Source organism: Otolemur garnettii, unplaced genomic scaffold, assembly GCF_000181295.1.
Source record: "Otolemur garnettii isolate 467f Iridium unplaced genomic scaffold, OtoGar3 scaffold00001, whole genome shotgun sequence".
In the NCBI taxonomy this organism is placed as follows: domain Eukaryota; kingdom Metazoa; phylum Chordata; class Mammalia; order Primates; family Galagidae; genus Otolemur; species Otolemur garnettii.
In genome coordinates, this window is record NW_003852396.1 from 43,044,442 (window position 1) to 43,066,748 (window position 22,307).

Sequence of the window (22,307 nt, forward strand, 5' to 3'; positions counted from 1 at the left end):
GCAGTGTGAGTAGCCAGATCTTGGAAGTTGAACTTGTAACCCTCTCTTCTGTCTACCATTTGCTTTATTTTCTTTGCCTTCTTCACATACACCTCTTGCCTTACTCTTGCAGAAACCTCCTAATTGATTACCTTCATCCTTGCCTTCTGACCCTTCCTCAAACCCACCAGAGCCAGACCACTTACCTGACAAACTTCAACAGGGCTCGCCACCACCAGCATCCTGAGCCGAGCATGTAAGGCCCTCCGTGCCCTTTACCAGGTCCCTAACCAGCCTCCCACTGCTTCTGTCCCTGAACCCAGCTCACTCTCTCAGTAACACTGAGTGCCTCCTGTGTGCAGGTACTGAGGACACAGAGTCTGTCTTTGAGGTTGTCACACGTCCAGGAGTGAAACAAAACAAATCAGGTTCATAGTCTTCACCTGCAATTCTGAAATCTAGAAAGTTCTAAAATCCAAAAGAATTTGCTTAACTCATTTAGGATCAAGACCTGCCCTGAACTGACTTGAAGTTATTTATAGTCTTTTCATGTAAATGTTAATGGTTGATTGTGAGATGTCCTCCTAGACCCACATGAGGATGTTACAAAATATATGAAATGTATACTATATTGCCTTCTGAAATCTGAAAATATTCTGAATTCTGAAGCACATCTGCCCCCCAGGGTCTCAGATAAGGGACCTTGGTCCTATTGACACATACAGGGTGGGACATTCAGTGACAGAAGCATCATTCACGGTGCTAGAGAAGTGAGAGGGAAGAACCCACTAACAGGACTGGGTTTCATACAAGTATTAAAAAGAAGCAATTTGTTTCGTGTCAGTGAAATAAACTGTTTCCACAGTGGCTACTACAAGATGAGAATTGGGCAGTGCCTGTGGCTCAGTGGGTAGGGCACCAGCCCCATATACCGAGGGTGTCGGGTTCGAACCTGGCCCCAGCCAAATTGCAAGAAAAAAATAGGCATTGTGGCAGGTGCCTGTAGTCCCAGCTACTTAGGAGGTTGAGGCAAGAGAATCGCCTAAGCCCAGGAGGTGGAAGTTGCTGTGAGCTGTGTGATGCCACGGCAGTCTACCCAGGGGGCGATAAAGTGAGAATCTGTCTCTAAAAAAAAAGACCTGAGAATCCATTCAGTGTTCTCATCATCAAAGAACAGGGTCAAAATTCCTAAGCATGAGGTTCAAGGCTCTTCATGGTTTACTCCACCCACCTTCACAGCCTCAGTTTCTACAAGCTCCTCTCCCCCACCCAGGGCTGGGAGCCTCATCAAGGCAGGGATCAACTTCACTCCTCTCTGTGGCTTTAACATAGGGGTCGGCCAGTTATAGTGCATAAGCCAACTCTGGTCCACTACCTACTTTTATGAATAAAATGTTGTTGGAACACAGCCACTTTAATTTCCTTATGTATTGTTTAAGGGTACTTTCAAGATACAGCAGCAGAATTTAAAAGTCGCAACAGAGACTGGCCTGCATAGCCTAAAATATTTCTTGTCTGGCCCTTTATAGATAAAGAGTGCTGAGCCCTGCTCTAATGCATGCATACCTTAGTGCTGGGATTTCAGTAACTATTGACTCCTGGCCTCTGTTCTCCTAAAAGAACAAAAGAGACAAGAGATAAAAGCAGATAGTTTATTTGGGAAGTGGTCACAGGGAGCAGGAGTGAGGGGTAGGAGTGGTCATTTAGTCAGGTGTTATTGGCTTGGCCATCACTACAAGCAACTGATGCTTGAACTTGCCTTTGGAGAATCCTTATGGCATGTCTCCAAAGTAACGGGACAAAAGCCACTATCTGCTGGCCTCCATTGATCAAGGGAGTCCCCACAAGCATCAACTCCCTTGCGTGTCTGAGCTGTGCATATGTGAGTGCTCAGCAGATTCTGAACACCAGCTGCAACAGCAGGGGAGCACTGGGACAAGAAGCAGGAGGTCACCATGCAGGCAAGGTGTGCATCACCCAGCTATAGTGGGGCAGAGATGAAAGTGTGCACAGAGCTGGTCACTGCAGCCGTGGGTGGAGTCGAGGGGGGGGCTGAGAGGATGTAAAGAGGTGCATAGAGTCGCCTGCTATGGTCGCAGTGCTAAAATTCATTACATTGAAACTTAATTTGCAATGTGATGGTATTATAAGGTGGGTCCATTGGGATAGAATTGGGTCCTAGGTCCCTAATAATGGAATCACTGCCCTCATGGGAAGAGATAAGAGTTTGCTTCCTGTCTCTGCTGTCCACCAAGTGGGGATGTGAGATGATGGCCATCTGTAAACCAGAAAGAGGGTCCTTACTGAACCCTGATTATGCTAGTGCCTTGGTCTTGGGCATATCTGGAACTCTAAGGAATAAATTTCTGCTTTTTTAAAACTACCCAGTTTATGGCTTTATGTTTTATTTTAGTTGCCCTATAAGCACAAAGACAGTGATTAATACATTGATTAGTTGAATAATAGTGTAAGTAGCTGACATTTATTGCCAAGTACTATGCTAGATACATTGTATAACATATCTTACTTAATCCTCATCAAAGCCCCAGGGTTTTCATTATATTATTCTCATTTTGATGATGAGAAAACTGAGGTTTAGAGAGTTTTTACTTAGGGTGAGAAAGCAGTTAAATAACAGAGCTGGGACTTAAACTCACTTCTGCCCTTATTGTTAACTAATTACCACTCAGCTACACTGGCTGAGCTCGACTCCCTTCCCCCTACCCTCAGTCCTTCTTTTTGGCTTAGTTGGTCTATGAGGAGCAGGGACATCAAGGATCGCCTGTGGGGGAAGACGTTCCCCAAAAGAGGACACTCAATGTCATTTAGAAAATTGAAAAGAAGCCCGGGATTCTGGCAAGGGAAAGGCTTATCAGTGGGAAGAAAGGATGAGTACTAAGGAGAATTAGCTCACACTCATAATACTTTGTAATTCCACAGGGCTCACCAACTTTTTTTAACTTCAAAGGAAATAACATAGAAAACCACATAGCATGACTCTGTGTGTGATTTAGAGGAAAATGGCAGGGTTAGGAGCATCTGATGTGGCTGGGGTGAAGCTTACCCCACAATTTTTCTGGCATTAGGTAGCGAGAAGAACCATAAGCTCCTTTGCCATAAGTCAGGGTGGTTTTAATCGAGGCAGTCTAGGACTTCAGGGAGGAAGCAAGGAGTCAAGGAAAAAAAAGTTTAGAAAACTCCAAACCAGCAGTAATGGCTGGTTCTCGGGAGAGCAGCTGAAAAGACCAGTGCCGTGGCTAAAGGGAAACACACACCTGATTCAGGAAGCCCCGTTACTCAGAATCCACCATCCGACAGGTGGAATCCAGATGCCCGGGGTCCTAGGAAGCCAGCAGTAGCATGGCTCCAGGGGAGCAGTCTGATGACAGCAGACCTTCACTCAGCAGCTGGGATCCCAGGGGTAGGGTCCAGCTCCCAGGGGAGAAAACTGGCAAGAGTTAAACAGGAAGTACAGCCCGCAGAGGAACGGGCCCTCAACAGAGCTCCTAGCACAGCAGTAAACTGCAGCTCACATGGAAAGACTGTACCAACACCATGGGGACCCAGGTGAGGACTGCACCTTAGTGGGCATTCAAGAGCACGAGGTCCATTCCAGCAACCACGTCTATGGCAGCAAGACCAGTTACAGTCCTCGTCCACTGATGGAGCAGGGGTTGCTATGTATTATCTGCCCTGGTAGGTTGGGATCAAGACAGGATGTTTTGACCCTATTAGCATTTTTATTAAGGTTAAATTCATATCATATAAAATAAGTTAAAATCAAGCATTTTAAAGTAATCAATTAAATAGCATTTAGTACATTTACAATGTGCGATCTGCCTCTACTAGTTCCAAAACATTTCCATCATTCCAAAGTAAACTCTTTACTCATCGGGCAGTCTCTCCTCATTCTCTTTCCCCAACCCCAGAAACCACCAGTCTACATCCATTCTGTCTCCATGGACTTACCTATTCTGATAATCCTTATCGTTGGGATCATACAGTGAGTGACCTTTGGTGTCTAGCTTTTTTCACTTAGCATAATGTTTTTGAGGTTCATCCACATGCAGCTTGTACCACTACTTTATTCCTTCAAATAGCTGAATAGTGTCCCATATACGGATATACTGCAATTCATTTATCCTTGAATATTTTTGACATGAGATGATCACAGGATAAAAGTGGGAACTTTGGGGCGGCGCCTGTGGCTCAAAGGGGTAGGCCGGAGGTGGTGGTTTCAAACCCAGCCCCGGCCAAAAACTGCAAAAACTGCAAAAAAATAAATAAATAAAATGGGAACTTTGGGCAACAGTAAAAAAATACCTGATGGTACCGTACCTGCCTTACCATTTCAGTCCATATTTTTAAAAACCAGGAAATAGGCACAGTTGTCATGTTGCTCCATACTCGAGTCTCCCCCCATCCATAAGAAGGACAGTGATGACTCTGGGACAATAATCAAGAAGGGCCAAGAAATGGTTCCACACCTACTTTGTCTTTCTGAGTCATGAATAAAAGTTGGTCACCAAAATGGCTTGATGAGATCTTTTGACCCCAGCGTGTGACCACAGGGCAACAAAGTCATATACCTGGACATTTATTACTTCATCTGGAAGAAGGTCGGGCTGACATTTACAGAAGATGCCAACGATCTCAAAAGATGAGCCCAGCGCCTTAGAACTCTAGAAGATGGCATTCCTTCACCCACACTCACTAGCTCCATCATTATTCATTTTCAATCAGTAATCAAGTAGTTGCCCCTAAATTATTTGCCTCCCTGTGAGCCTGCTAACCACAGACAACCCCAACCTCTCAAACAGTTTTTCAACTTTGTTTTCCTCACAGTATACTTGAACCTATAATAAAACTTCCACTGCACAGTTAAATTATGTTGATCGAAAAAAGAATAAAAATAAATACTGTACGTACTCTGCTTTGAACTTCTTTTGAAAATAATTTCACTAATGATCTTTAAAAATTTTTTCACAGCACACCTGAGATCCTCTCGTGGCACATGAGTGTGCTGAGGCACTCTGGTTGAAAATCACTGCTCTAAAGCCAGGCAAGAAATGAGATTACCTACGAAGAACAAAGATCCCCTACTCCCTCCATGATTAATTATTGGGGGCAATTTCAGTTACATTTTTTCTGGGTATTTCCCTAACAGTTCACGTTTACAGCCCCCAGAAGCTAGAAAAGCAGAGGGGGCAGGGGGAAAGCTCCTTTATGTCTTAGTTCTGTGCTATTCATAAATGAAAATCATTGTTAATTTAGAGTCTGACAGCTGTGGTGCATTTGTGAGTCCAGGGCAGCTGTCATCAGCACTCCCGCTTATTTTTCAAGCAGATGTTTAATTTGACTTTAGTGCTATTGCCAGTTCTTGAGGAGAAAGAGAGGGGGAAGCAGTAACAGAAATAATCATTATATTCATCATTTGGTTTCCTTTCAAAACATAAATCGGTATGATTAACGATGACATCAGAATTGCTGTAATTGCAGTTTGGGTGCAAAACTAGCTAGCTATCATCTCCTACATGGTCCAAAGTTCAGTTTTAAATTTTTTTTTTTTCCCTAAAGTCAAAGTCTGTTTTTGGTGATTATACCCAGATTCTGAACAACAGTCCCCGCTCCCCAGAAAAGCCTTCCAAGGTGCAGAAAAAAATCAGGGGGTAATGAATGAGGGCTGACTAGGCCACACCCCTGAGTTCAGCCACAGGGCTGAGACTTGTCTTGTGGCTCTGTAATCAGGAAACCAGGAGAGCAAAGGGACAGAGCCCTCGGAGCTGCAGCCAGCATCTCCCACTTACAAGTCCACCCTGCTCAGGCAGCCAGGCAGCTGGCTCTCTGCGTGCACTCACAGTGCAAATCGGTCTCAAAGTATAAAATTAAACACATCTGTGGCTCCACGTAGACATCTGATGAGTCAGTATGTACTGGGTCCACCCGCTGTTGCAGTCCACGTTGCTTGGAGGAATCTTCTTTCGCACCAGCTGTGTTGCTAGGTAAACCCACTTCCCCAGTTTGCTTTCTTTACCTCCATTTTTATGGCTTTGACTCCCAGAGGTCTCACTTGGCTGTTACTTTATCATGTGTCCAATCAATGCCCCAAAGTACGGCTCTGACATTGCCCCTGTAGTGGGGACACTAAAGGCAATACCGTACTTGCGGCTACTTTCCTACTTGTTTCTTGTGCATTGAGATGGAAGACTTACCTTTGCCTTACTTCTCCATAAGTCAACAACTCGTTATGCGCTGTGCTAAAAAAGATTCCACTCACCCCAAAGAAAAAGTTGGCAAATGTCCTGGGTCCCAGCTCTGAGTTTGACAGAGGAACGATCCACAGCCTCACCTGACTAGTGCCAGGGGTAACAAAGGATGCTGGAAGCAGAACCAAAGATGCAACCTGAGAGGAGAGTCTGACTCCTAAGAGGGTCATTCCCCAACTTTTTATGTGCAGAGTATTATTTGCAGGTTATTAGTTAGGAATTAATTCTCTCTTAATTATACAAAGACCCTTCTAAGAGACTGACTCCCCAAGAATTTGGGGGAATCCTTTGGGAATTATAACATGTACCCAAAACCACTGGTTGTTGCTTTTCCCCTCAGCCGTCCACTTGAGGTGGAGTGTGGTTCTGTTCTGAAGGCCTTGGTTCTCCCTGGCTTCACCCCAAGCTCAGACTCCAAGCCATCCTCTAATACCCATATCACAGCTAAGGATGAATAACAAAGGCTAACAGAACAGGGTGTTGTTGAAGATTGAGGAGTCTCACAAGATCCCTCAGAGAACTTACACAAGGGAGTTACAGGTTTGGCTGCTGTCAGGGACCAGGAGCCCAAGCTCATCCTCAGGACTCCTTGCTCTCAGCTCCTGGCCTGGCTCATGCTTGGTGGGCATCAGGCTTCCTGTCTCACCTCAGTGGTTAGTTTCCTTTACCCCAAAGGAACACCCCTGTACAAGTCCCAGTTGCCCTAAACTCCAGATCCAACTCCCCTCCAAGCTAGTTTGTTTAGATCACCGCTAAGAAGGTAGGCTCACAGGTCCTGCAGGCTGAATATGAAATCTGGTGCTACCACTTACTGGTGACATTAGGCAAGTCACCTTAAATCCTGGAGCCTCTCTGGAGGCTGAGGCAGATGGACTGCTTGAGGTCAGGAGTTTGAGACCAGCCTGAGCAAGAGCGAGACTCTGTCTCTACTAAAAATAGAAAGACTAGCCAGGCTTTGTGATGGGCGTCTGTAGTCCCAGCTACTTGGGAGACTAAGGCAAGAGGACTGCTTGAGCCCGGGAGTTTGAGGTGAACTATGATGCCACAGCACTCTACTGTTGCAGGACAACAAAGTGAGACTATCTCAAAAAACAACAACAAAAAAAAAAAAATCCTGGCGCCTCAGGTATTTGTCCTGCAAAAGGGGGAATGGTAATAGTAAGTTCCTACCTCCTAGAGCTGCTGTAAGGATCAATGGCGTTCGTGTGTGTGAAGTGCTTAGAACACGGCTCAGGACAAGCTCTGCAGAGGCTGTGTTATTCTTGTTGCTGTTATTATTGTTACATTACACTTACAATAAAACAAAAATCTACGTGGAGATGTTTCCTAAGACAAAGAAGTGATTCACCCCTAGAAGTGATTTTCAGATTCTGGCAATTAGAACAAAAACAGTACATTTTTAAAAGTGCTTTTGCTACCTTCAGGAACCACTAAGTTTCTTTCTCCTTGGGTCTCCATCCTTCTCGCTTGGCTTGCTCCTTGGCAATTCCTATAAAGAATATGAAGTGGGGTTAAGAAAAACATACCACCAAATAGTCACGTTAAATTAAAAAAATCAAGACTAGGGAAAATAAACATTAAAATATAACATCAAGACCAGGGGAAGACCTCAGCACAACTTAGGGCTGTGAGTTGTAAAAGCAGTAGATTACAGCTCATTAAATAAAATTTAGAAACCAGACGTCATTTGGTATAGATAAATACATATACCAGTTAAATGAGTTAATGAATTAATAATTGGAAAATTCGATAAGGAAGAGAATGTTTCTATCATCTCAAAGTTCCCATAGCAAAATATTTAATGAATAAATGAAGAAAAAACAGGAACTTTAGAAAGGAGAAGTCTGGCAGACTCCTGCACTGGGATGAATCTAAACTTAAATCATGTGCCACCTGCAAGGAGGCAGTGAGAACATGACACGGCATCACATCTGTGATACCCGATTTCCTGCTGAAGAAGCGTAGCCTGAATCTAACTGTGTAAAGACATCAGGCAAACGCCAACATTTTACACAATAACTGACATGTAATCTCCAACAGCTTCCAAGTTGCTGGGCGAGGTGGCTCACGCCTGTAATCCTAGCACTCTGGGAGGCTTGAGCTCATGAGTTTGAGACCAGACTAAGCAAAAGAGAAGATCTCTTTTGTCTTTTGTCTCCAAAACTAGCCAGACATTATGGCAGGTACCTGTAGTCTCAGCTCGTCGGGAGGCAGAGGCCAGAGAATCGCTTGAGCCCAAGAGTTTGAGGTTGCTGTGAGCTGGGACGCCAGGGCACTCTACTGAGGGTGGCAAAGTTACACTCTGTCTGAAAAAAAGCAGAAGTTTTAAAGTCAAGGAAAGACTGAGGAATGTTCTAGATTGAAAGACTCTACAGTGAGTTCCATAAAATCTAAATGCAACACTGTGATTCTCGACCAGATTTTTTTTTTATCTATAAAAGAACAATTATCAAAACTTGAATAGGATTTGAGTTTTAGCTGCATCAGTGTTAATCTCCTAAATCTGATGGTTATAGTGTGGTTATGTGGGAAAATGTCCTCATTTGTAGGAAATACTCAAGAAACTATTCCAGGTGACTGGACCTCGTGTCAACCACTTTCTCTCAAAAGCTTCAGGGTAAACAAGTTCTTTGTAGTGTTCTTGTAAGTTTCTCTAAAGGTAAAACGGTTTCAAATTAAAGACTCAGCTCAAAGTCAGGGCTGGTGGGGTGGAAGGAAAAGAGGAGGGCTGCGTTCTACTCTTCCCTTCTTTCTTTTTCTCGTTTCTTTCTGGCTTCTTCTGCCCAGAAACTTGGGCTAGGATGTGGATGAGAAGACATTGGGTTCGTTTATTGATTCCTGCCTGCACCAAGCACCACCATCCCACACCAAGCAGCAAGCCAGACACAGAGGAGGCAGGGCTGAGCAGGATGCCGCCTTTGCTACGGGGATCAGCAGAGCGGTGGGAAAACAGACCAGTCAACAGGCAGAAGCCACAGGGGGGAGAAGCACAGGGTGAGCCGACACCCAACCTGTGGTCCAAAGAGCAGTGGCCAAAAGGCAATAGGGAAGGGAAGCAGAGGAAACCGAGTGAGGGACTGTCCCCAGACCAGAGACAGCAAGGACCATTAGGGCATTGGCAAGTGGTCCTGAGGGTGGGGCCGGAAGGAGTGTGGCTGGGGTGAGGGGACCATGCTAAGGCATTTGTTCAGGAGTTGGTGCTCAGTAAATGTTCCTTTTTTCCTTTCCTTTCCTTTCCTTCTTCATCCCTTCCTTTGCCAAACATTACTTCTTTGAATATCTACCTGGCTACTGCTCTAATTGTTGAATAGCCACAATAACAATGGTTAAAATATGTGCCTGCGTGCCTATAATGAGGATATTATTATTTCCTCCATTTTTTGGAGGAGGAAACTGAGGCACAGCTTGCCCCTCATCATACAGCTCGTAAGTGGCAGAGCTGGGATTTGAACCTTGGACAGTCTAACTCCACAGCTTTTAATCTGCCGCGGTGCATGAGTACTCTTTAATGAGGCTGAATTCTCAGGAGGATTGTTCATCTTTTATGTAGGGGCTGGAGGCCTCCGATGTTCTCTAATTAGAGGAGTAAAGGTGATGATCTTGTAAACCGCAGTCTGTTGGTGCTTCTTGCCCACTCAAGTCACCTTCCCTCATCCCACTCACCACCTTCCCATGCCTGCTCTGTCATCAGTTGTGTGAGACCAGCTGTGGGGTCCCGGGAAACCTGGATCCTGGGCTGGGCCAGGCAAGGGCTTTAACCAGGTGGCTACAGAGTCAGAGCAGCTCCTAACACACAAGGGCAGCAGAGGACTAAATGAAAGAAAGATGAGATCCAAGGGGCCCTTCGGTGGCTGTTGCAAGGCAAGAAATCTGGCACAAAGTTGGGTCAAGGTGAGCCCTTCTGGATGGAAACTGAATGAGAAGTCAAGGTGTAAAAGGCTCTTTTGTGTGGGGTCCCTTGTGGGAGGCACTTGGCCTCAGGCAGGAAGGAATGGCAACATACTTTCCACCCCCACACTCTCCTCCGCCCCACAGGACTCAATTATTCATTGAACAAACATTTAGTGAGCACCTACTGTGTGCCAGGCTTATGCTAGGAATGGGGGAGGGAAGAAGAGAGAACTAGGCAGAGGGATCAGCACATGAATATTCATCTGAGAACCTGAAATGCCAAGCTCTCTTTGGAACCAGGCTGCATTTCCATTTTCACTTTAGCCCCTGGAACAAAGCCAGGAAGTGACAGAGAGTTACTGGCTGGGGGGAGAGTGTGGGAGGGAAGTAAGAGCAACCCCCCAGCCCCTCCACTGCGGCTGCCACAGTCATCTCTAAAACAGATCTGTACAGAAAAGCCGAGTTATGCCATTATTCCTCCATAGCCAGGGAAGAAATCTCCCATTCCACACCTCTCTGGCAATCTCTACAGATTCTATTGCTAATTGCGTTTTGAAGAATGTCCTTGACTGGTTGCAAATGTTCCACTAAATAAAATTTGCCCCTTGCAGTTAGACTTGAGAGTTGGACAGGTCAGGGTTAGAGCTCTGGCTCTACCCAGACTGACCTCGTTTTCCTCTTTATAAAACAGGCGTCAGAAGTTAGGGCATGGGAAGTGCCCCCTTTTACATTTTTTAAGTGGCTTAAGGTGCACAGGGCACCTTCCTCTACCTCCCATCTGCTCTTTACCCTGGGAACGTGAAGCTCAGAGAGGCAATGTGGTTTGAACCAGATCGCACAGACCCTGAGTGTAAAAGTCATGATAGAAATGTGACCTCCACTTTTACAATGGAAAGGATGGCTGTGTTTTAACACATTTTCTCTTATGATGATCAAAATCTATTGTTAGTCTGGGGACACCAGCATGCTATCTTTGCTCAGGAGTTTCAGCTTGGAATTTCCCTGTCCCAGGGGAGGTAGGAAAGCCCAAAGAAGGGTGTGGGCTGTGCAGCCAGGCCTGCCAGGTTCCTAATTTGGGCTCCGTCTCTTAACTGCTATCTAACAGTATTTGGTCTCTCTGTGCCTTGGCTTTTTCCCCCTACTAAAGGAGATAATACTGATGCTACCTGCCTAGTCGGTGGGAGAAGTAAACAAGGTAGTAGTTCTTGAGCTTGGCTGCGTATTGGAATCACCTGAGCAGCTCTAAAAACCCACCAGTGTCTTGGCCCCACTCTGGAAATCCTGATCTCATTGGTCTGGGATGGAACAGGGGCTCCCACATGACCAAGGGGTAGCCAGGACCGAGAACCCTCTAACTATATAAAATGCTTACTACAGAGTACCTGGCACATGGGAAACACTCAGTTGGTGCTGGCTATTCCTGTCACACCGGCTGATGGTGAAGCCCAGGCATGTGGCTAACACCAACCAGTTGAATACCAATAGCCAGAAGGTCCCAGATGCCGCGCAGTGCACTTAGGGAGGTACAAAGATGAACAAGAGAGAGAATCCCTCCCTCATAAGGGTTCCATTAATTCTCTAGTTGGGCAGAAACAGCATTAAATACACGAGACGTTAAATAGTAACACACAGTTTAAAATAGAAAGGAAGATAATATTTTTCAAGCACCAACCTCATTCTAGATACTTTCTATACCAGCTAAGCTTGGTAATACAGACAGGGACCCCGTAAAGTAGGTGTTACCCCAGACTATAGGGCAGAAAACTGAAGCTCAGGAAAGAATTTGTCCTCTTACATACACACTGAGGAGGTAAATCCAGACCAAACTTGACCTGCCTGACTACAGAGGTCTTTCTGTTAAGCCATTATCTTCACTGTGCTGACTTCATCACTTCTCAGCCTTTTGGCTAAGATCAAGTGTACTGTGCTGACTTCCTGGTGGTTATAGAGACAAGTAGTAAACCAGTTGAGGTTAGAATTTCGAAAGTTCAAATCCCAGTCCTCACTTATACATGTTTGTAGGTTTCTATCTATTTATCCATCCAGGGACCCATCAATCTAGCCATCCATCCATCCATCTAATTCTGCATCCAGCACAGTTGTAAAATTAGTTTTTCAGCTTCATCAAATATTTAGTCAATAAGCCAGCCTTTTGGATACATTTTAATTAATTCTCCATTTTCCCACTTAAAGTTAAAAAATAGCATTAAGCTAAACAACGTATCACTTCCAATAAATCACAGAGGAATAGGAGAGGCGAGGTTATGCTTTAGCGTGTGCTAATGATATCAGAGCATTGAGTGTAGATTAACTACCAGCCTTGGACGGCAATACAAACAGAGGACAACAAAATTAACGTGATTAAATGCACTCCGAGACTATTTATTCTGTTAATTGTTAAAATTTAGTCAACAGTCAGACTGCGAACAGACTTGCAGCTGCAGCTCCAAAATAGCCATCCTCTGCTCAGCTGTTGCTAATTAATGCAATTTTCCTAATAACAGTTTTCTGATAGCAGACAGACAGCAGCAAATCAAAACAGCTTCATTTTTATGCTGATGAGGCCTAACAGCAGCAACAACAACCAAAACAGCCCAACAGGATCCTAACAGAAATGTTGCTAACTGCAGGCTTCCATGGGGGGCTTCCTCACGCACAGTTGATCATCAGTGCGGGAAGTTTATTGCACAAGTGTATGGATGTGGGATAGCCCTGCCGGTCACATCAGCATATCAGCCACCGTCCTACTGGGTCACAGTGGGATATGCCCCAAGCTCCAGGAGAAAAGTGCTCAGGACAGCTGTCCATTGCTCCAGACTTAGGCAATGTGTGCTGACTCATCTTCCCTTCCTTAGACTGATGTTTGTTTTTCCCCAAGGACAGAATTCAAGCAGGCCTGTTTACATTACTCGATATTCAGAACTCCTACAGGGCAGAGTTAGCAGAAAAGACAAAGCAGAAGTGACCAGCACCCCTCATGTTCAACACATCTATTTGGCTCACGCATTGATCACTAGTGTCCCCGACCACAGCTAATGGGTTTCACCAAATCATGTTGCACAGATCGTAATAATTTACGAATCAAAGAAGTGGCTACACTTCCTAAGAAGGGTACCAGACACATGGAAGGCCAGGATTACTGCCCTCTCTACTGACAATCCAGTACAATGGCATCACAAATTGGGCCAGTTGGTGACATTGGACCTGTGGCCATGAGGCACTGCTGCTCATCTCCAGGGCAGCTTGAGCAGAGAAGAGTCCAAGTCAGCAGGAGGTTGAATTGTAGATTTTCAAGACTAATTATGTCAGCCCAAAGAAACATTATGCATGTTGATGTGTTTAGATGGAGAGGCATTAAATATAGGGCGGAATGTTATTATCAAAAGAGCACTGCCACAGATCCTCCGGGGATAAGGATTCTGCTAGTTTACTTTCTTGAAATGTACCTCGCTTTGATTTAAAACTATCCTTGACATGAGGCCATCTAGAATGCTGGGGAAATGGACATCTCAACCTGCTGGTACAAATCATCCATGTGCAAACACGAAACAAAACATTCACCAGGGCACAGGTCCTAGAAAGTTTGATCTTTGGGTCAAACCCACATGTGAGGGTCTGGTGTGCTGCTCCATGAAGTGGTGACCATCCTGTGTTACTCTTATTCTCTTATAGAGATGAGGACATTGAGGGCACTCCCGCCTCCTCTCTCCCCTCTGTGATTTCTCCTACCCACCCCTGTTTTGTAAAGGTTTTAAGCATTTCCTCGGGACACATGCTCTGAAGTTCAACTCCCTCCTCTGAGACATATAATCTGTACATGTTTCATTGTCAACTGGAGGATAGATGGTTTTATTGATTTGCTGGGTTTTAATTTGTTCCTTGCCAATTTAAAAAGTTTGCGGTACCTCATTTAACATAGATAAAAGGCTCTAGAATCTTTCCCAAGTCCCCCATCACAAGCATTAGTGGTTCACTATTTTTAAAAATAACAATCACTTGCATTCTGTTCTGCATTAAAATAGAGTCCCATTAATTTCTCTTCCACATTTTTCACTAAGAAAACTAAAACTCTTAGTCTCTTTTTTCCCTCCCTCTCTCCCTTCCTTTCATCCTATTTTTCTTGTCTCTGAAATATTTTCTAGGAGAAAGGCTAGAAAACAGGATGAATCATGCCTAGATTTTGCGGCCTTACATAGGGGCTCATGCTTCAGAACTCTGCGGGGGTCCAAGATGACCTTGGCTTACCTCCGATGAGCTCACATCCCATGAGGATGAGGTCGGACTCTACAAGAGGGGTGCAGACATTGAAAAGGGAAAACACGGGGAAACTCAAGGCATGAGCAAGGTAGAATGCACAGTGTAAGCAGCAAATGTCTTTTCCATAAAGAGAGCTCTGTTCTTGGTTTGACCTTGGTGGGTATAACATCCTGCCGATGCCCGATATTGTGAGGGGATTATGAATTCAACCTCAATGGTTCCTTTTGAGGACAATGGTTACCATCAGCCAAACTTCCCCTCTTGGTCAAAGCAAAGCAGACATAAGTGGCCTTTCTGCAGTGGGACATGTTTTGTGACTCAAACCCATCACTGATCACATGGCACTCTGGGTGGCACTGCAGACACAGAGGGTTTATGCTTCTTGCCTGGACCTATGTGTTGAATTTAAAAGAGCTGAGTTATGGGGGAAAGTCAGCCTACCATCAGATCGGCCCACCTTCAATGCCTCTTGTAGGAGAAGCACTGTGCCAAGTTTAGACAGGCCATACGGAAACGACAAGGCTCCCTACTCTCAAAAGGCTCAGAATTCAGATGGAATCACAAAACATAAATACACAATGAGTCAAGGGATGATGCAAGATATTAAATAAGGTTCAAGCAAATATCAAGAGTACCCAATGCCCCGGTGCCAAATGAACAGGAAAGACAGACTGTGTCCCAGAAGCCCAGCAGAGGGACAGGTCACTCCTGGTCCGGCTCAGTGAGGCTCTGAGGAAGAAGGTGATGGTGACGGACAATTGGGACCTGATTAGGCAGAAAGGAAGGGGAGTTCATTCTTGGCTTATTGAGTCACAGTAGGCAGGGGACATGGGACCCGTTCCACACACAGTGAGGGCAGAGTGGGGTCCAGGTAGTTGGGAAAGATGGAGTGTCAGACTGGAAAGGCAGCTTGCTCCTCAGTGTTCACAGCTGTCCTGAGTTGGGAGGTTGGCCTGTAACCCCTAAGTGAGAGGGGAGCCTTTGTTTAGAGAGGACCTACTATGTGTTAGACCAGGCGTCCTCAAACTACGGCCCATGGGCCACATGCTGCCCACCTAGGACATTTATCCGGCCAGCCCGGTATTTTTGCTGCCACTGCCTGTCCTGCTTAGTAGCCGACTCATCCTGGAGCCCGCAGTCCGGCTCTCTAATGGTCTGAGGGACAGTGAACTGGCCCCCTGTTTAAAGTTTGAGGACCCCCGTGTTAGACCCTGGACTGGGGCGGGCAGAGGTGGGAGTGAGACAATTAGGACCCGGTGCTGTTGTTGCCTAATAATCTATGAAGGGACAGGAGGATGTCCTGAAGGTGACAGTTAATCGCCTGGCAGAGTGCAGATAAAGTGGATGGGATGGCAAGGGGAGGGAGCCGTTAGGCGCTTACTGCGGTCATTAACCAGGAGTGCTTGATTTAGCCTCCCATGCCTGCCCTCCTTCCCTAGGGCTCGGGTGGGGGGGCTCGGGTGGGTGCTACCAAGCAGGAAAATCATGACTTCTACTTTAGAGCAGTGCCTCTTAGAGAATCTCTCCCCAAAGCAATGCACATGCTTACAGTTCTGCATATAATTTCCATACAGTTTTTTTCCACGGGTTCAAGGACCTGCTAGAGCCTATTCATGGACTATGAATCCTTTAGCTAAGAACAATAACCTCCCTCCCTCACCCTCAACCTGCCTAGAGGAGGAAGCACCGCCCAACACAGTTCTGCTCTGCCAGGTGCTCCCATTTCACAGCAGAAAGCCAGGGAGGCCTGGAGAACAGCGAGAATGGCAGGTGGCCTGCACGCAAAGACCTTGCTGTATCACTTGGATCGTTTCCTTCCATCTGAGAGGACGGGGCTCTGGCTGCCAGCCCTGACTTACAGAAACACACAGAATGGGAAGGGGGCAGAGGCCAAGGCAAAGTGGGACAGACTGCAGAGAGTGCTGACCTGTGTGAACCCGGCCGGGAGGGAGCTGGCCATGTGGCAGCATTTCCTCTCCCCAGGAGGCTGGGGTGATTATCTGGTTACACCCACGCCCTGCCAGGGAGCAGCCAGGACTCTGCACAGAATACCTGAGAAACCCAAGAGCAGTGCTGCGCTTTCTATTTCTCGTTTTCCAGCCTGGACAGGTTCTATTTTAGATCCGAGCATAGTCTGGAGAAAAAAGCAGCTGAAGCACTGGGTGCCTGGAATAAAAATTTAACCTTAATCTTTAGAAAAAAGTATACATCTTAGCTAGAGATTTTATTAAATGGAATGACAGTCATGCCATTCCACTTATCTACTATCATGCATTTCAGACTTAATGACGGTTCTTAAGCTTTTTGAGGTCAGGAAGCCCTTTGAGAAGCCGATGAAAGCTATGAATTCTTATCCTTATGCGTAGGCACATCAAACAAAATTTTATCATCCTAAAAACCTGTTTTCAAACCCCAGATTAAGAACCCAAGGTTTGATAAACCTTGGACAGATCCTCTATCAGGTTCCAGGGATACGATGATGAATAGGAGACAGTTCCTGGGCTGAAGGGTCGCATAGTCTGGGAAGGGTTTAAAGAGGTGAAGAAGTTGGAGGGGAAAGCTAACCAAGCCGCCAATCAGCAGTTAACTGTTAGAGGCATTAATAATCAGAGGTTTAACAATATCATAGAAAGAATGAAGCTGTCAGTTGTCCCTTGACTAGTAATACAGCACAAATCACATTGCAGATTGCTAAATAAGGTGCTGAGGCTGACTGAAGAAGAAAAGTAATTTTTCAGTAACATCAAACCCCTTGTTCATGTATTATTAAGAGGGGAAAAAAAGCTGGGCCCAATGGTTCTTGCCTGTAGTCCTAGCTAATCAGGAGGCTGAGGAAGGAGGATCATTTGTGCCCCAAAGTTTGAGGTTTCAGGGAGCTATGAACATGCCACTGCTTTTCAGCCTGAGCAGCAAGCAAGACCCTCTCTCTAAAAAAAAGGAATGAATGAATGAATAAATAATAAAACAAAAAAAAATTTTGGCGTAATACATGTGAGATATTGTCTTCCCCCCAGATTTGGAGATTAGACATATATCTCTTTGCAAGATTAAGAAATGCTACAGATAATTTAAGTCAGAGAAAGTACACCATTAAGGGCCAAAAGATGCTAAAAAAGAAAAATTGATGGTTTGGTTTAAAACAATTATTGGAAACTAGCAATGGTCCATTCACTACCCAGAACTCCCTACCTGTTAGAGTATCCACAACTGTGCCCCCGTCCTGCAGTCTGTTTATTTTCTTCATGTGAGGTTATTTAAGATTTTTCCAATAGCTGACAGATCTCCAGCCAGTGACCTAGTGATACCAGATTTTTGACTTTAGATTTCCAGGCTCTTGGTCTCGACGATTCGATGGACCACAGAATGAACAGTGAGGTTTTATTTACAGCTCAAAGAACCAAACTGCCTTGCAGGGCAGGATGTGAGTATTACAACTCTTATGAAAACAACTCTTACAAAGAGCCAAGCCTCTTTGTAGAGTGGGATCAGCAGTAGAAGTGTTACAGCTCCTACAAAGGAGCAACCCTCTTTGCAGAGGAGGGTCAGCGGTATAAGTGTTACAGCTCCTACAAAGAGCCAAGCCTCTTTGTAGAGCAGGATCAGAAGTGTTACAGCTCTTGCTCTTTCTTCCTAGAAGTTCTGCAACAGCTCGCTGAAGTCTTGTTCTTCTGCTCTATCTTCCTCAAAGGTCTGCGACAATCTGCTCTGGTCTTGCTCTTCTGCTCTCTTCCTCTCTCAAAGGTCAGCGACGATCTGCCCCAGGCTCTCTGCTCAAGGGTTTATATAGGGGCAGTTGTCCAGTGAGCTGAGAGCTTAGCTGATTGGTCTATAAAATAGACCAGTCAGGAGCAGGATTGAAAATGGACCAATCAGGGATGCACTGGAGGAATCGCCAGCATTTTCCCCTGATCGGCCTGGTCTTTTTTTGTTACTAGAGCCTCTGGTGGGAGAGGAAAGCTCCCCCTTTGGCGCCAGCCTGCCAGTTCCTTTGCTGGCTGCTGCCACCAAGACAGAAGTGGCAGGTCCCCCAGGCCGTGCTTGGCTGAGCTAGCTGGGGTGCCACTTTTCCGGTATCACTAGCAGGTCCCTCTAAGAATTTCTTCTTCTTCTTCTTCTTCTTCTTCTTCTATAGAATCATCTTTTTATTTTGGGTGAAAACTCAGTAATTTTAGGGGGGGTGTAATTATGATTTAACAGCATTACAATTCTAACAATAACTTACATATCCACTTGAGATAAATATGATAGTATTTTATGGATATTTTAGAACCCCAATATTAAGACTACGAATAAATACTAGACCACATCTATCACCAATGACTCATACTGTTTCTTTCCAATGAATTGACCACTTCATTTCCAAAGTTCTGAAATGGTCAACAGACCATAGAAAGATAATTCTTTAGGCTCCTGCTTGAAACCAAGAGCTTCAGCAAACTGTTGGTTCCTCTAAGAATTTCTACTGTTTTCTCAGCCTTTGCTTCCAAGGCATGTGAAAGCTTCCTCCAGAGAAAGCAGAGTATTTCCCCCACTGGCGCTGTCCTCTCAAATTCCTACCCTCTCTCCCCACCGCACCTGCCCTTCCTACCATGCCTTCGCTTTACCTCCAGGTCTCTTTTCAGACTGGAAGACATACCCGCAGGCATATCCCTTAACAGGGCAGCAGGGACCTCCTGGTTCCAAATCCAATGCCCTCTCTTAAGGCCTCATCCACAGCTGTCCTTCTTAGAAACTCTTCTGATCAAAGTATCCCTGCCTTTCACTCCCACCAGAGGCCTTCGGTGGCTCCCCGGTGTGGTGTTGTGGCCTGTATTCAGGGCTCTTTCTACTTTCTGAACTGCCTTCTTCACTTCCCACGATACTTTATCCAAACTTTGTCTAAGTGGAAAGAGCAGTATTCACTAGAAAACTCGGCTAATGATAGTTTCATCAAATAGAGGTTTATTTTTCTCACATAACCAGAAGGCCTGAGGTAGGTGACTGCTACTACTGTTTTAGCAACTAAATGACACCAGTGTCTCTGTGATTTTTCTTGGCCTTTCCTCATAGTAGCAAAATTGTTGCCTTGTTTCACACATTGCGTTTGTAATGAAGACTGGAAAAAGAGGGGCAGGTCAGGATGGGTCAATTTTTTCTATCTGGAAAACAATCTTCCTCAGAAGGTCTCCCCTCATCCCACAAGCCTCTTTTTGTCTTACTGAGGCCTCGTGTGGGTCAGGAGTTCCCCTCCTCCAGTTGCAAGAGAGGCTGAGACTCCAGTTGCATGACTGGCTGCCCCCAAACAAAATGGCGGCACTGCAAACATGGGAGATGGAAGGAGTGGATATTGGCAAACCTTAGCACTTGTTATCCAATGCCCTGACTCATCATGTTCCATGGCTTTCCCCTGTCAGCTCTTTGGTATCCTGCACACTTTGTCTTATTCACCTCTGCACCTCCAAGTCCTAACACAAGTTCATGGCGCTAACACAGTTAAACAAATTCAGGAGTAAATGAATGTCTGACTGGTTTAATGCCTCTCCCATCTAAATTACTTCTTTTAAAACACGATCCAGTTTTATTCTATTCTTTTTATATCTCTTTTATGACATAAAAATCAATTCCTCATTAGTTTTCCACTGGATTTTGGGGGGAGGTATAAATGTTAAAGCACTAGAGTGATGGTATTGACAAGATATATGATGAAGAGGACGTCTAAGATTGAACAGTAATGAGAGAAAATGGAACCGTGGTAAGCTTGTTATCCCCAGGGCTAAGATTCTGGGAGGAAATAAACTGAGTGCTAAAACTAGTTTTCCTCTAATTTGTATTAAAATTAGAACGAGAGATTTGTAGATGTAACGTTGTTCAGTGATGTGAATCAAGAGCTTCTGAAACCTAATGACTGTACAAGGTTGGAAATGGGTTGCAGGCTTGTTAAGAATCTAACTGACCTCATAGCCAGAGTCTGCTCATCTAAGCTGTGTGTAGGTGTGCAGCACTGTGCAAAGCCTGTGCCCCTGAGTCAGGTAGAGATGTCTGCTTAAAGCAGAGGTCATTGCTTCCAAGGCCTATAGATGGTGGACCTGCCAAGGGTCTATTTTTGGTATGTAGCTCTCACGACTGCAACGTTCCTGTCCCTGGTCACAGACCTAGTCCCTGGGATTCCAAGTCCAGCCCTAGTGTCAGTTTTCCAAGCAGTTTTACCTGATTGATCTCATTCCTACCAACACATCCCCAGGACCACCCCAATCTCCACCTCATCCCGGCCAGAAATGGCTTTCCTGTCCCTGAGTGATCAAGGCCACAGCACTTAGAGATGATTATCCAGCTGGGGTTCTAACAGACTTGTTCTGAGAGTCATTTGGGTATATCTACCAGAGTGTGACAGATTTTAAGTACGGTTTCTTTAGAATGGCATAATCTGGCTTTGCTCTAACTCCAGGGCACCCCAGACTGAAGCCCAGTGGATTATATCAATGTCTTTAGCTTGGTTGTTCTGTTATACTTAAGTTTTGCAGAATATCACCCCTGGGGGAAGTGATATAATCTCTCAGGCAAAGAGTATAATCTCTCTGTGTTATTTCTTACAACTGTATGTGAATCTACAATTACCTCAATAAAAATTGCAAAAATTGAAAACATTCTTCATCTTCTTTTTCAGTCCCTGGTGTTGCCATTCCTCTACCTAATCATTGAGAATCTTATATGGGGAGTTTTTAAATTTGTAAAACAGGGATAATAGTACTGCCTACCCGTTGGGGGTAATGGGTAGATTAAATGAGTAACTGTATTTTGTCATATACAATGCATACTTTTTGCCCAAATTTTTGAGCGGAAAATAAGGATGCACATCGTACTTGAGTAGTGTTATTTGTTATTGGTACGTAAGTTTTCTTGTACCTTGTATCTGTTCTTATGTTTTATAGTTATTTGTTACATAAATGTTCTTGTTCCATAATACATGTGTTCAAAAATAAATGCTAAAATGACTTTACAAAAAACAAGTGCCTAAATACAAACAAAAAAATTGAACTGAAAAATTAAAATGAAACATTTTTTTCTTGAAAGTTTAGGCCCCAAATATGGATGTGTATTATACGTGGCCACATGTCATACGCAGCAAAATACAGTAATGCTTTGTATTTGTGAAGCACTTAGAGAACTGATTCATTGTTTAATAAACAATAAGTAAATAACATATCTTCGGTTCAATATTCTCTTTCTGCCCCAGATCTGGTAAGTCATAGAGTCCTCTAAGGTTCCCTACCATGCGTCTCATGGAGTCTCCCTTTCCAGTAGCCTCTCCCAGTTCAGACCATGGGCGCCTCCATTGTCTCCTCCAGAAGCTTTGCCAGTGTAAAGTCAGTCACTTCACTTTGCCTCCATGTTCCTCCATTAACATGCTCTACATTGGTTTCCAGTTTTCCTTTTCTGTTTGTCTTTCACCCAATAGAATAGGAGCCTTACTGGAAAGAACCGTTTCTTATTCCTGTTTGTCTATATGTTTATTTGTGACAGAGTCTCACTCTGTTGCCCTGGGTAGAGTTCTGTGGTGCCATCATAGCTCATAGCAACCTCAAACTCTGGGGCTCAAGCAATTATTTTGCCTCAGCCTCCCAAGTAGCAGGGACTACAAATATCTGCCATGATGCCTGGCTAATCTTTCTATATCTAGTAGATATGGGGTCTCACTCTTGCTCAGGCTGGTCTCAAACTCCTGAGCTCAGACAATCCACCTGCCTTGGCTTCTTAGAGTACTAGGATTACAGGTGTGAGCCACCATACCTGGCCACCTTATTTATCTTTGAAATTTTAGCTCCTAACGAAGTGCTTGGTCCAAAATAAATGCTCAGTAAATGTTTTATGGATAACTCATGGTAGCTATGAGAATTGCCTCTCTGCAGTCATAGTCACAGGGACTATGCCAGTTTC

The 22,307-nt window shown here is 44.8% G+C and overlaps 1 protein-coding gene and 1 pseudogene across 1 annotated transcript in view; one reads left to right on the top strand and one right to left on the bottom strand.

The window, feature by feature from the left end:
* The window catches only part of SPON1 (spondin 1), a 290,405-nt gene that overhangs the window by 92,499 nt on the left and 175,599 nt on the right, over positions 1–22,307 (top strand). The window lies entirely within an intron of this gene.
* LOC111724644 lies at positions 18,718–18,843 on the bottom strand (annotated as a pseudogene).